Source organism: Littorina saxatilis, linkage group LG9 (assembly GCF_037325665.1).
Source record: "Littorina saxatilis isolate snail1 linkage group LG9, US_GU_Lsax_2.0, whole genome shotgun sequence".
NCBI lineage: Eukaryota > Metazoa > Mollusca > Gastropoda > Littorinimorpha > Littorinidae > Littorina > Littorina saxatilis.
The window spans coordinates 2,723,601-2,737,079 of record NC_090253.1 but is presented as its reverse complement, the minus strand read 5'-3'; the positions used below and the strand labels follow the sequence as shown (position 1 = coordinate 2,737,079).

The 13,479-nt window shown below is 42.3% G+C and overlaps 1 long non-coding RNA gene across 1 annotated transcript; it reads right to left on the bottom strand.

Annotated features, from left to right (window-relative positions):
• Window positions 1-467: 467 nt before the first annotated feature.
• On the bottom strand, window positions 468-2,481 carry LOC138975077 (uncharacterized). Its single transcript, XR_011458496.1, has 2 exons — window positions 2,216-2,481; window positions 468-1,061 (listed from the first exon to the last, which is right to left on the bottom strand). It is a non-coding gene; the product is annotated as an uncharacterized lncRNA (long non-coding RNA).
• Between the last annotated feature and the right edge of the window lie 10,998 nt (window positions 2,482-13,479).

The following is a 13,479-nucleotide window of genomic DNA, read 5'->3' as shown; positions in this document are numbered from 1 at the left end:
TGAGGGGCACATGTTATGCTTTCATCATGAGACACATTTGGTCACATATGATCAAGGTCAAGGTCACTTTGACCCTTATGAAATGTGACCAAAATAAGGTAGTGAACCACTAAAAGTGACCATATCTCATGGTAGAAAGAGCCAATAAGCACCATTGTACTTCCTATGTCTTGAATTAACAGCTTTGTGTTGCATGACCTTGGATGACCTTGACCTTGGGTCAAGGTCACATGTATTTTGGTAGGAAAAATGTGTAAAGCATGTGAGTCGTATGGGCTTTGCCCTTCTTGTTTGTTTTGTTTTTTGGGTGTCATGCAAGAGACACTCAGTATTATTCTGTTAGCAGCCTTGTAAAAGTGATCCTAAAAATGTTCTCTAGCCCTGTTCCCCACCAGACTGTGGTCTCATAGCGCTGCATTGGACACAACATTTCGAACACAAGCACGCGATTAACAACCAAACAGACCTACCAGCACCAAATGTTTATTCATCAAATTCAATCCATCATAAAACGTAAACGTTCAAAGCTTACAACCACCCAAAATAATAAGTGTACAATAAAAAGTAAAATACCAAGAAGCAAGTATTAAACAGGAGGGGTGGGATTACGACTTTAATTCTGCACAGAACCAGTCTTGCTGCAGTGTTGCATGACTGGCACTAGTACAGAACATGATTATGTCTGGTCCGTGCACAGGCGCACGCATGGTTACAGTTGAGGCACTGTTGAACATTAGTTTTCAACTTTTGACATTCCTGCCAGACTTCATCTGTCTTTTATTGTTGTTCATAGAGTTTTGAAAATATACAGCTGAATCTAACAAATATGTGAGTCGTATTTCAAATACCCATTTATGATTAGCTGGCGTACAATAATGGACTTATCGTTGTAAATTCATGTACATGTTCTTTGATTTGGAAAATAAAGATTACTTCACATGGATTGGTGAAACAACTCAGAAGGGCCCAACTGTATGAGTTACGACTGACCTTTTTTTAACAATGTCGCTCGCATCCTTCCAGATATCACTGGTGTGCTGGACAGTTGAAAACTCATTTTCCTGAAGAATAAATCGGAGCACAAAGTACCGATCGATCAACCAAAGAAGCTAAGCTAACCACAACAACCCTAAGACACTCACAAACACGCGTGCATACACGCACACACGCACACACGCAAACACACACACACACACACACAGATTTGCAAACACTATTTTGCTTCTTTGTTGGAGTGGGGCTACAAAAACAAATTTATACATTTTAGTTGAACATTGTCGCATACCCAAACTCCATACCGACTATCCCCTTACCCGCCAAAGTACTGCCAATCGAACTTTGGACCATGTATTCCACTCATTTATCTAATTTGTGGTGAACAAATGTGTTTTGACTTAGGTAAGCGCTCCGTCGCAAAATCTTTTTTTTCATTCAAGGGACGTAATCTAGCGCAGCGTGTTCGAATAAATCGAATTTTTTGGGTCGAATTTATTCCAAATCCGCTTGACATATATGAACTTGACATTCGATCTTTTCTACCTCAAATCATTGTGCCCCTGGAAATTGTCAGGGAAGCAGTACGTGAGTCTAGAGTTAATTTTGTCAGAAGCCTGGCTGACGTCCAACAGTTGTCATCTTCGAAAGCAAGCAATCCAGATCGGAATTTAAAATGAAAAAATCTAAACAAGTGTATCAACAGGAGGACAATTGTTTGTGGCTTGAAGATTTTGAAAATGCTGATTAGATCTAATACCAAAAGCATGAGACTTATAGGCTAAAGAAATATCTCCTATATAGTACCCGAAGGAGCACGATGAATACCCCCCAAAATACAGAAGAGGTAGATCTAGTGAGTGTTGGGATACAACTTGGCTTTAAAATACCGAACAGATCAACAATGCAACAACTTGACCTGGCTGGGTGGCATTGGGAGAAGAGAAGGGTAAGCTTATGTTAGTCATTATGGAACATCGTATTTTACCTACCAGTTGAATACTTCTGGTTGCATTTTCACTCAATACAATAATCAAGTTCAGGTTCGATCTCTTCAAACATGACATCAGGGGCCATGCCGATGAAAGAAACTGAAGCGCCGATGAACGTCAATTTCATTTTTGTAATACTGATGCCATAGAAAATACTCGATGATCTGTCGCGCACGCAAACACACACAGGAAATAAAAGAAATAACCTTGCCGGCAAAGCATGAACTAACCTTATTCCACTGAAGGCAATAAAAGCAGAAAAATTGGTTTCACTTTTTAATTTACCAGTTCCTTTTGGAGTTCAAGTACTGAACCAATCGCTTGTCTTGTTACGTTCTTGATCAGATCGATTGGCATAGCAACCAGTATCGAGATGCGCAGTAGCGATACTCTTGAAATTCGAGTCCGACCAATGAAATTACAGAGTATCGATACTCAAAGTCTCGATACTCGCAGTATCGAGGGAAGACCAATGAAATGAACGAGTCTCGATACTCGGAGTATCGAGACTTTGAGTATCGAGACTTTGAGTATCGATACTCAGTCTCGATACTGTGGGCCTTTTGGCGCACCAGGGTGCTGTTCACACTCGAGATCAGAATTTAACCAATCGTTTTGTAGACACTCGATACTGAACTAGGGCGGCATGGCAACCATACTCGATACCACGGATTGGTTCATTTCCATACTCGATACTCGCAGTATCGAGGGAAGACCAATGAAATGAACGTGTCTCGATACTCCCAGTATCGAGACTTTAAGTCTCGATACTCCCAGTATCGAGACTCAGTCTCGATACTGTGGGCCTTTTGGCGTTCCATAAGTTTCACCTATGCTTACTGTGTGTGTGTGTGTGTGTGTGTGTGTGTGTGTGTGTGTGTGTGTGTGTGTGTGTGTGTGTGTGTGTGTGTGTGTGTGCGTATGTGTGACGGAGTGATTGAGTTTGTGTTACTGTTTGTCTATTTCTTACGTGAGCCTTGAAGGCTTCGCCTCTTGTTGTTTTTGTTTTGATTTTTTGACAAGAAAATAGGTGTAACTAAGTACAGGGACAGTAATTTATTTTGAAAGATCTAGATACCTTGTGAATGTACTGTAGTCGTCTTGAGTGTACCCTTCTCCAGCGTTAAGGGGTGCGTCTATAACTTGTACGTGTATTTCGTGACGCACGCGGACTTAGTGATCTTTTTCTTCCTGGGAATCTAAAGCGAGTAAATGAGTGCGGTTTGAATGTCATAGCATAGTGCAACTAAGTAGAATAACATTTAAGGAAGAACTGGTCTGAGTGTTAATAAGCTTCTTTATCTTTAACCTCTTTGCTACCGTTCCTCCTTACACGGGCACTAAGCCATCTTTAGAACCTTTCTGTTCCTCCTTACACGGGCACTAAGCCGTCTTTAGAACCTTTCTGTTCCTCCTTACACGGGCACTAAGCCGTCTTTAGAACCTTTCTGTTCCCGACACTGTTGCAGTAAGATATTATTATAAGAATTTGGGGGCAGATAGTTGTTGTTGTGTTTATATGTAACCTTGTTCAAACTTGATTGTTTATAAATTGTTTTTGACTAAGTTTGCTTTTTACTTTTGTCTTATTTTGGGCTAAAACCTGAGTCACGCAGACTAGTATTTCCTGTGTGTTGGAGGTTTATAAATTTAATTATTAGTATAATCTACATACCTATTACTTCCGCTTGTGTGGACATTTTATATTGTATTTATATTATATGATGTTGTAAAAATTTTCCCTCCGAATTGCTCCTCAATTGTGTAAATCTTGAATAGTTTTGGAATTACAGAATAATTTTTTTTTGTCATAAAATTTATTTTGATCATCAATTTTTTTTTGGGGGGGGTTCAAAATTATTATTATTTTTTTTATTTATTTTTTTTTCTATCGGCGTAAGGAAACGTCTTTGCGTTCCCGGATACATCCGTTGTCAGTAGCACTTCGCCCGTATTATCACATAACAGTAAATTAACATTTTACTGTTATTGAAGAACTTTGAATCACTTCCTTAATTTTCTTTTTCCTTTTTCCCAACTTTCTTGCCTTAGTAGTAAGAGGTAAAGCGCTTTCCTATTTGCTCTTTAGATCATTGTTTGATCCTTGCTACCATCATATAACTCTATTGGAGTTAAAATGTAACTTGAACATTTTACATGGTTGGATAAACTTGATGTTTTGACTTAGTTAGTGTGCCTTGATCTAGTCTACACGGTTTGGTCAAATATCTTAATTAAATGTAACTCCATCCCAATCAGTAGCCCAGTGTCCAGTATAGATTAGGTTTAGAACAATTTTGAAATTTAATTTTTCCAGAATTTTTTCTTTTCTTATATTCGTATTTTTCAAATAGTCTTGTTTCAAGGTTTGTTTGTCAGCTTGTCAAATGTTTTGTGAATACTTGTAACCAATTATTACACTAAAATAACTTGATATATTGATTGAGTTGTTCAAGAAACAACAGTCGATATGATGTCACTGCGATACAGTGAGATGGTGTGATAGAATCACCAAGTTGAACAAATATATTTTGTGGAAAGTTTAACTAGCGGATAGTTATTGAAGGCGTGTTCAGATCACGTCGGTTGTGAGCTCATTTTTTGTTTGAGTATTTGTACAATACGTTTGAACATGGCGGGCGCCTATAAGGATACCAACTTTGAGGAATACTTGGCCCAGTCTAACAAACTAAGTATGACTGGAGAAGCGCAACAGAAATATATTCTGCAGTGCATGGAGAGAGATGAGAGAGTCGTGAGTAGGGAAATGGAAAAGATTAAAGCGGAAGCTGAAGCTAAAATTAAGGCAGCTGAAGCTGAAGCTAAAGTTAAGGCAGCTGAAGCCGAAGCTAAAGCTAAGGCAGCTGAAGCTGAAGCTGATAGAAGGGAAAGAGTTGAAAATGCTGAAGCTGAGAGGAGAGAGAGAGAAGACATTAGAAACTTTGAATTAAAGAAGTTAGACATTGAAGCGAGGGCACGTACTGAAGCAAACGAGAATCGAGAGCGACCTGAACATCGGGACAGAGAGCAAAAGACCCACCCGAGGAACTATCCTAGGTTACCCATGTTCAAGGAAGCTATAGATTCTATGGACTCGTTCCTTTGTAGATTTGAAGCACATGCAGAAGCGTTGAGCTGGCCAAAGAAAGATTGGGGAATCCTTCTTAGCGCAGTTGTAGACGGTCAAGCTTTGAATTTGTTTCATACTCTGAATGCAAAGGGAGGACTACAGTACGAGACCTTGAAAGAATGTTTATTGACAAAGTTTCACTGTAACGCAGAAGGTTTTAGACAGAAGTTCCGGTCTGCGAAACCTGAAGTTGAAGAATCCTTTTTGTCATTTGGTACTCGACTGAGACACCTGTTTGATCGTTGGGTACAGCTGAACGGAACGGAAAACACCTTTGAGAGCCTAGCAGAACTAGTGATCCAGGAACAGATGCTGTCTAGTGTAGCGAAAGAGCTAGCCGTATTCCTACGCGAGAGGAACCCAAAGAAGCTGACGGAACTTATTGAGTTAGCAGAGAACTATCGCGTGGCACATCCGTCCAAGATACTAGCAGGCAAAGGTGACAACGTAGCTGCATTCAGCGCACCTCATAACAGAGGAGGTCATACGAACAGAGGCGGTCAGAGGGGTGGCAAAGGCGGTTCTCATTCCAGACTGACAAATTGAGAGGACTATCAAGCTTTTTCACAACAAGCGGAGATAGACAAGACGAAGAAAGACGCTCACATCACATGTTACAGGTGTGGAATAGTAGGCCACGTCGCAAGAGGATGTAGGTCAGGCTTACAGAGGGGCAAACCAACACTGCTTTGCGCCGGATGGCACAGGAGTACACCGGCAGCCAAAACCGTAGACTTCCAGGACGGTGACCTAGAATATTCAAAAGGAACGGTCAACGGCATCCCAGTCACGGTGGTGATCGATTCAGGTGCAGTGACAGCAGGAGTGAGAAGATCGCTGGTTCGCCCAGAGCAGTACACCGGACAGAGCAAGACGACAATCTCCTTTGGAGGAAATAGGGAAACCTTCCCACTAGCAGTCGTCCCGGTGAAAACAAATACATACACCGGAAACATCTGCTGTTGTGTGATTGACTCATCAGTGATCGACCTACTACTAGGAAACCTCGAGAAGATTCATCCTGCAACAGGATTATTTGGCAAAGTAGTGGCCGACGAACCAGAAACACCATCACTAGTGACACCAGGAGTAGAACAGCTTTCCACAGCTGCTGCCACTACTCGAGCGCAGTCTACACTGGACACGAAAGAAACGAAACCACTCAGAGCTCCAGCAACAAAACTTTCAGTGGACGAAGATGAGTTGAAGATCTTCAAGGGGCAGATCCAAAACTAGATACCTACTTCAAGTTTGCTTCCAGCGGGTAATTAAAGAGACAAGGGAAAAATAGTTTCCACTTCGTGATAGAGAACGGCGTTCTCTGCAGAGACTTTGTTACCCCGACCGAGACATATCACCAGATTGTAGTCCCGGAACCACTAGTCGAATCAGTGCTATTTTCCGCCCATACTGTAGCAAGCACAAGACAACGGATAGAATCCGAGCGCGATTTTTCTGGCCAGGGATGTCTACAGCTGTTGCAGAGTATTGTAGATTCTGTGATATTTGCCAGAGGACTCAAGCCAAGGGAAAGACCAGAGATATTCCCTTAGATAACATGCCAAGAATAGAGACACCATTCAAGCGAGTAGCTATCGACCTCGTTGGCCCCTTGTCTCCTCCCACGGAGGAGAAGCACACGCACATCCTGACAGTCATCGATGTGGCGACTAGATTTCCGGAAGCAATACCACTGAAGAAGATAGACTCTGTTACAGTGGCCGAAGCACTGTTTTCTGTTTTCGCCAGGATGGGAATTCCCGATGAAATCCAGTCAGACAATGGATCCCAGTTCACCTCAGACATGATGCGAGAGTTCCGGAAGTTACTCTCCATAAAAGGTGTATTTTCGTCGCCTTACCATGCGCAGTCCAATGGTATCGTGGAGCGTCTGCACGGCACCCTGAAGCCCATGCTGAACAAGGTCATCTCGACTCAACCAAGGCTGTGGCACAGGTACCTGCCGGCATTACTCTTCGCCATCAGAGAACTGCCTAACGCGAGTACAGGATTTTCCCCATTCCAACTGCTCTTCGGAAGGCAGCCGAAAGGACCCATCGACTTACTCGCCAACGCCTGGACTGGCAGAGAGAGTGCCCAGGAGGCCAAGACTACCCACCAATACGTCATTGACTTGAAGACCATGATCTACGACGCCTGTAAGGTGGCACACGACGCAGTGGACAATGCCAGAGCGATTCAGAAGCATCACCACGACAAGAGATCCACAAGGAGGAAGTTCGCAGTCGGAGAACAAGTTCTGCTACTTCTACCGACTACAGCAAACAAGCTCCATATGCAGTGGAAAGGCCCTTACAGAGTTGTGGAAGTTTTCAACAATGACTACAGAATTGACATGTTGACCACGCAGAAGGTATACCATGCCAACATGCTCAAGCTCTACGTAGACAGAGGCAACAGCACCGCAAGAATGACAACAGAGAAGAAGAAGTGCCAGACAACGATGTCAAACCAGATGCTACTACCGAAGACGATACCCTACGACCAGATCGTAGGAAACAACGTGTGTCCCCAGGGCACCAAGCCAACAGCGGTAGCAGTATTGCTAGAAGAAGAGGACGGAACACCATTCAACCTTGAGACTGTGGAACTGCCACAGGATGAGGCAACTTCCAGCTGGAAGGAGGCCCACATCGATGAAGAGTTGGACCCTGATCAAGTCCAGGAGGTTGAAGCAGCTTTCCGTGAGTTCAAGCAATGTTTAAGAGCATCACCAGGAGCATCAAGAGGCACAGTAGTCCATTCAATCCGGGTGACGACAGACGTACCTACGCGGACGAAACAGTACCCACTGCCATTCGCAGCACGGGAAGACATCATCCAGGAGGTGAAGGAACTACGAGAGTTAGGGATCATCGAACCCTCCACATCCCCATACTGCTCCCCGATTGTTCTCGTTCCCAAGAAGAATTCGACGCGGAAACGTATGTGATTGGACCTGAGGGCCCTTAACAAGATAACAGTTTTCGACGCAGAACCCATTCCTGATCCTGAAGAGATTTTTGCATCATTGGCAGGTGCACAGTATTTCACCAAACTCGACTTGGCCAAAGGCTACTACCAGATCTTCATTGAGAAGAAAGACAGACCAAAGACGGCATTTCAAACACCACAAGGACTCATGCAGTTTTGCCGGGTACCCTTTGGACTAGTCTCAGCCCCAGCGACATTTGCGAGAGCCGTGAGAGAGCTGCTCGGCACGAGCACCATCAATTTCTTTGATGACATTCTCATCGCCAGCGTTACCTGGCGCCAACACGTGACAGCTATACGTGAGACTCTCCAGACCCAATGCGCAGGCGGGTTTACAGCCAAGCCGAGTAAAGTGTATGCTGGATTCAGGAAACTGGAGTTTTTGGGACACACGATCGGAAAGGGAGAACTGAGACCCATCAGAGAAAACGTCGAGTCAATCTTGAAGATCACCACACCAGCGACCAACGATTGGGTGTGACACAGTAGAGTTTTTTCTGGCCGGGGAATCCTTTTTAGCCGATACACGTTCGTTTAATTGATTAGGCCAAAAACAAAAAAGGTCTGTTTACGGTAACATAGGCCCAAAAAATAGGGTCGGTAGGTCGGGATTTTTTTTTTTTTTTTTTTTTCCTCTAAATGCCAAAAAAAAGTCTAGGGTCGCGCGAAAAAAATAGGGTCGGTCGGGTTACCGTAAACAGACTATTTTTTTTTTGGCCTTAGCATAGGACGCGTACGGAGCATTTTAGAGTTAACCATTGCAGTTGTGTCTAAATTACAACACAGAAAATGTTCCTTGGACTTCTTACGGCAGAAAACTTCCCCCAAATGAGTCCCAGAAAGTGCTATACATTTTCCGGCACTTATCATGTCCGCACAAATCTTACCAGACCCACTTTTCTCCAAACGCCCACAATCAAAGTGGCTTGTACCAAGTTAATTCAACAAAATTCTAGCTGTGCACTGAGAGCACCAAGGCTGTCTGTTCTTTTTAATGTTCTTTTTAATGTTCTTTGTAATGTTCTTTGTAATGTTCTTTGTAATGTTCTTTGTAATGTTCTTTGTAATGTGACCATGCATGCAAGTGAAGGGATGGTCTTATCTCATACAAGAAAACCTGATCAGATCTGAGACGGTTAGCCGAACAGTGTTTTCGTGAGAAAGAGTGGGTCTCTAATCTGTGTGGTTCTGATTTGAAAGCACATTTCATGTCCCTAAACAAAATCTTACGATATACTACGTAATGGCAGACCCACTTTTTGCCCACACCCAAGAGCAAAGTTCACACTGGCACTCTTTAATCCAAGTTACCATGCAGTGCCAATGTATGTAGGTAGCATAATTCATTCAACGCATTGTGCCATTGGCACGCCACTTTCCAGCCAATCAGAGCTCGCCGGAAAAACCATGCCATGCCTGTTTGATAAATCGAACGAGCCGGTTGAATGTGTGTGTACACATAAAAATGCTAGAGTACTTGACTCATTTTTGAGCGCTTATCTCCCACAGGCGTTTGAATAAAAAAGCGAGCTGGATTGTTTCACAGGAAGTAATGTGTCTTTAAATCTCATGAAAATTAAATTTTGGAAAACTCCAATGTTTGCTCATGTTCTGTCTTTGTAATTGCTGTCTACCGTTGCCATCGTACCCGTTCCACCCACACAGCCCCCCGCCGAAACGTTCTGCTGACACTATATAGTTTACATCTACCATTTTGGTCAAGATTTGATCCAAGTCCTTGGGGATGTACCATTTTGGTCAAGATTTGATCCAAGTCCTTGGGGATGTACCATTTTGGTCAAGATTTGGTTTAAACAGTGTTTATTCAACAATTCATATGTATTTGAACATGATACATGTTACGGATCATCAACAAGCTCAAGCTTATGGTGGTGACCCTAACGGGAGAATTAAACATATGGATTACAATAACTTGCGACAAGACTTCGACAAGTACTTTCCAAACCAAAACAAATGAGAAACAAACAAAATGTGCAAAACATACATGTATTTATATGTAGAGGTTACATGCCGAGTCTCAGTGATTATCAAAAATAATGGTCGAAGTTAGCGGATCATGAAAAATGCGAGCTTTAGCGAGCTTTTTCATGACCGCGAACTGAGACCATTATTTTTGATAATCACTGAGACGAGGTGTGTAACCTCTTTATTCCTCCTTTCTTCAGTTATTCAAAGAAAAGAGGAGGTTTTTTGCGAAAGTTTGATCGAATCCTATTCACTCAACCAGTCAACCTGCGCAGGCGATCGATTAATGCGCGGTTGTATAGTTCCGTGCAAATCATTCCATTCTGTTAACACTTCTTGTCAGTTTTCCTATTTTGGACTAAAATCAAGTACACAGATATGCTGTTATTCTGCTGTGGCGGCAAAGGCAGATATTGTGTGTTCTGTATATGTTTTGGTATCGGTTAGGATAATGTTCTTTCGTCAAATGGGACTAGCAGACGAACTTTTGCACCCGTGTTCCAACGTTAAAAACTGTATGAAGTTAAGTTTTCTGGGGAAAATAATGTATGAACCCGCTTTATGTTGTTTAAATTGATGAGATGTGTGCATTTGGTTGCGTGTGATCTGTTTATTAAATGAAATATTGTTGAAAACTGACCGTCGGATTGCAGTCTGTTGTCGAAGAAACTGAGTGAAAAGAAGGGGAACTACTCTTGTCGCTAGACAAAGTATGAGTTACTTGCCTTGGGAAATTGCTTGTGATGAACGTCTGATCTAGATTCAGAAAACAACCGAACTCATGGATTTTATATGGAGATTCATGTGTTCAGGCCTGTAGTTGTTAATTTAAATGCGGTATGTTTGTATTGTTTGCTCCAGAGATGTATAGTTCGTACATTAGAGCGTTCGGAACTTTTCAGTCGCAAAAAGTAGTACCGAAACAGAACAGCTGCTCAACCCATTGCACTATCGAGGATTCAGGCTGTTGCTGGGTCGTTATTTGTTTGGTTGCTGGGTCATTATCGAAAAATAACTACCCCTACAAGTTTACAGAGGTAAAGAAGCAGAGGGGGGAATAAATAATTTATTCCTCCCTCTGCTTCTTTACCTCTGTAAACTTGTAGGGGTAGTTATTTTTCGATAATGACCCAGCAACCAAACAAATAACGACCCAGCAACAGCCTGAATCCTCGATAGTGCAATGGGTTGAGAAGCTGTTCTGTTTCGGTACTACTTTTTGCGACTGAAAAGTTCCGAACGCTCTAATGTACGAAGTATACATCTCTGGAGCAAACAATACAAACATACCGCATTTAAATTAACAACTACAGGCCTGAACACATGAATCTCCATATAAAATCCATGAGTTCGGTTGTTTTCTGAATCTCATCTGCAGTGCTCAAGCCGTTCATCACAAGCAATTTCCCAAGGCAAGTAACTCATACTTTGTCCAGCGACAAGAGTAGTTCCCCTTCTTTTCACTCAGTTCCTTCGACAACAGACTGCAATCGATCCGACGGTCAGTTTTCAACAATATTTCATTTAATAAACAGATCACACGCAACCAAATGCACACATCTCATCAATTTAAACAACATAAAGGGGTTTCATACACTATTTTCCCCAGAAAACTGAACTTCATACAGTTTTTAACGTTGGAACACGGGTGCAAAAGTTCGTCTGCTAGTCCCATTTGACGAAAAAACATTATCCTAAGCGATACCAAAACATATACAGAACACACAATATCTGCCTTTGCCGCCACAGGAGAATAACAGCATATCTGTGTACTTGATTTTAGCCCAAAATAGGAAAACTGACAAGAAGTGTTAACAGAATGGAATGATTTGCACGGAACTATACAACCGCGCATTAATCGATCGCCTGCGCAGGTTGACTGGTTGAGAGAATAGGATTCGATCAAACTTTCGCAAAAAAACTCCTCTTTTCTTTGAATAACTTAAGAAAGGAGGAATAAAGAGGTTACACACCTCGTCTCAGTGATTATAAAAAATAATGGTCTCAGTTCGCGGTCATGAAAAAGCTCGCTAAAGCTCGCATTTTTCATGATCCGCTAACTTCGACCATTATTTTTGATAATCACTGAGACTCGGCGTGTAACCTCTACATATATATACATATTTGACAAAAAGCAAAGGCATAATGGAGACAGGACACGACAATAGAGTGGACAAAGAATATAAAAGGGAAAGAGAGAGGGAAAAGGAGAGGGCGAGAGAGAGAGTAAGCGAGAGAGAGAGAGTAAGTCGGGAGAGAGAGAGAGAGGGAGAGAGAGAGAGAGAGAGAGAGAGAGAGAGAGAGAGAGAGAGTACATTAGTATACATCACAATTGGTCAAGATTTGATCCAAGTCCTTGGGGATGTTGAAGCGGCTGGAGAAAAGCCCCACTGTTATCAGTACAGTATTCAGACCTGGGAACCAATACGATTTTGCCGTATTGTGTAAGCTTTATTGTCTAAATTACGATTAATACGGTCTTTGGAAAAAAAATACAATCAAACAGTTCCTGGACTACTTTTCTTCACAAGCGCATCCAGAAGCCGACCCAGTATTTCGAATGTTTGAATGCTGTGTGGAGTACACTCATTGTTTCTGAAAATACGCGAACATTCTTTGAGAATACTCCAAGTGTCTGATTATTCAAGAGCAGAAGTTTCCTCCCTTTTTGCAAAACTGTACGTTGTCTTAAATCAAACGTCGTTTGGATTTTGTGGACATATTTCAGTGTTGTGTGTATGTCCGCCGGGATTTTGTTAAGATCAGGAATACAGTTAGTGTCTGAGAAACACCCAATTGGCCAAGGGATCGACCAGAGTTGGTCGTTATTGACAGGTGGTCGCTATGGAAAGTTGAATTATGTAGACAAATCGTCAGGGATCCTTTAGATAGTGGTCGTAATGAAGAGTCAGGTCGCCAGGTCAGATTTGACTGTACTATAAAACGGAGGTCACTCACTCTCTCTTTAGCATTGAAAAAACCGATGATTTTCACAAACAGATTTGATGCATTCTTCATGTTGAGAGGATGTGACTGCATTGTACAATTCAACAACTGTGTGCCAAATGCAAGGAAGCAAACTTCAAGGACGGAGACAGTCGTTGTTGTGAGATACAACTGGGGCAAGGAAACAAACTTCAAGGACGGAGACAGTCGTTGTTGTGAGATACAACTGGGGCAAGGAAGCAAACTTCAAGGACGGAGACAGTCGTTGTTGTGAGATACAACTGGGGCAAAATGGTGGTGTAAAGCGATCATTTTGATTTTGACATGTGAGTAAATCCGCAAACTTTACTTGCACGTTCAAGGGACATAACCAAATGGCGGACTGCTGGGGGACAGAGTTAAATTTGGGACACTCATATTGAATTTTAACAGCTGCAT